Source organism: Cebus imitator, unplaced genomic scaffold (assembly GCF_001604975.1).
Source record: "Cebus imitator isolate Cc_AM_T3 unplaced genomic scaffold, Cebus_imitator-1.0 Scaffold523, whole genome shotgun sequence".
In the NCBI taxonomy this organism is placed as follows: Eukaryota; Metazoa; Chordata; class Mammalia; order Primates; family Cebidae; genus Cebus; species Cebus imitator.
Genome location: NW_016107838.1, coordinates 1,356,144 through 1,358,215, shown reverse-complemented (window position 1 = coordinate 1,358,215; position 2,072 = coordinate 1,356,144). Strand labels below are relative to the sequence as shown.

Below are 2,072 nucleotides of genomic sequence, written 5' to 3'. Positions count from 1 at the left end.
ACAAACGGCGATTGATTCCCTGTGTGTGGAGGGAAGAGGAGCTTGAATAAAAGAAACATTCTTGAATAAAAGAACCTGTCGGTATGCATTAGTCAAATCCCATACAATTTTACCACATAAATAGTACATCTTATTGTGACTCAGGACTACAGCTTATGTCATATACAATTTTGGGGGAAGTGGGACACTCCCTAGTATAAGGAAAGAACACTGACTCAAGGATGTAACCCATACACAACATGCTTAAAGTTTCTCTCCATTGTTACTTTTCTCAAGACCGAGGGCAGAACATTGACTGAAGGAGAACTCAGTGGAGAGAGCTCACTGGACAGAAACCATATATATGTTGGAATAATCAAAACCACTGAAGTGGCAAGCGGAACAGCGGTTCTAGTGACGCCTGTGCAGCACCCGGAGCTGCGGATGGATGCAACACCCCCAGCCCCGCCCCCGCCGCCGCCATGCTGTTCTCCAACAGCCACAACACGCTGAAGCTGCGCCTCCGGGCTGAGGACCGCTTCCCCGACCTGAGCAGCCACAACCACGTACCGACCCCGAGCTGTGCGCGGAGCTGCGCGCCAAGAGCACTGCGAGCGGCTTCACGCTGGACGGCATCATCCAGACAGGCGTGGACAACCCGGGCCACCCATAGGTCCTGACCGTGGGCTGCGTGGCAAGCGACGAGGAGTCCTAGGAAGCGTTCGAGGATCTCTTCGACCCCATCATGGAGGACCGGCCTGGCGGCTACAACTGTAATGAGAGTTGTGCCTCAAATGTGTTTTACACAATGACTCACTCGAGTGGAATATGCTGCCCTGTCACCAGGAAGGTGACTTACGCCTTACTGGACACCAGGAAGCTCATGGACTCTATTAGCACAGTGTAGCTCAAATTCTCATTGTGAGCTCATCTCAAAGGGTCAGAAACAGGAACTTTTCCAAGCATTTACCTTTCCTCAGAAAAACCCTTTTATGTTCTGACCCATTTCAATAGGCAGCAGACAACGAAGTGAAAACCAAGGCCTTTATCACTACAAGTAACTTCCTTCCTTTATTAGGACAAGGCAAGAAGAGAAATGATACAGTTTGGATAGTTGTCTCCTCCAAGTCTCACATTGAGCACAAGATGAGCACAAGACCGACCTCAACCCCGGCAACCTGCAGGACGGCGACGACCTGGACCCCACCTACGCCCTGAGCTCTTGGGTGCGCATGGGGAAGCGCGGCACCATGGAGAAGCTCGCGGTGGAAGCCCTGTCCAGCCTGGACTGCAAGCTGGCGGGCGGGTACTGTGCGCCCAAGAGCATGACCGAGGCGGAGCTGCAGCAGCTCATCGCCGCCCACTTCCTCTTTGACAAGCCCGTGTCACGCCTGCTGCTGGCCTCCGGCATGGCCCTCCACTGGCCCGACGCCTGAGCCTGCGGCATCTGGCACAATGACAGTAAGACCTTCCTAGTGTGGGTCAACGAGGAGGACCACCTTCGGGTCATCTACATACCTGGAGCACCTCTGACTACAGTTCGTCTAAGTTAGGCTTTACTCGGCCTGCTTTGTGGTTCACGGTCAGAGGAGCTCATGCAGGGATTAGATGACACAGTTCTCTCCATCATCAGTTTTTGTGCTTTCTCATACAGCCCCTTCTCCATATATAGATATTGGAGATTTTGCCCAGTGGATTCCCTCAAGGTCTCGATTTTATTAAACTTGTCAAGGCTTCCACAGATTGTTTTTCCACTTAGTGAGACTTGTTTCAAAAAAAAAAAAAAATGGGGAAAAAAATTAAATGGCAAATGAGAATGCTAATAGTCCTCACAGGTGAAGGTGTCCAGAGAGACAGGAGATAGGTAGCCTCATTTTGGTCAGTAGCTTACCTGGGACAGTGGAATGTCTTTGTTTGGAATAAAAAGGACCTTTCTATATAGACAACCAGGAACAGAAGTCACCATATGAGCAGAAGGGCTTTCATAAGAGAACAGAGTCCTTAACATTTTCAGTTGAGTTTCCCAGAGGAATGAGAGTGAGCAGTTTAGAACAGAAATAATTATCAAATGAGAACATAAACTACAAATATAT

The 2,072-nt window shown here is 49.7% G+C and overlaps 1 pseudogene; it reads left to right on the top strand.

Annotated features, from left to right (window-relative positions):
* The first annotated feature begins 439 nt into the window (after positions 1–439).
* Positions 440–1,532, top strand: LOC108293108 (annotated as a pseudogene).
* The last annotated feature ends 540 nt before the right edge of the window (positions 1,533–2,072 follow it).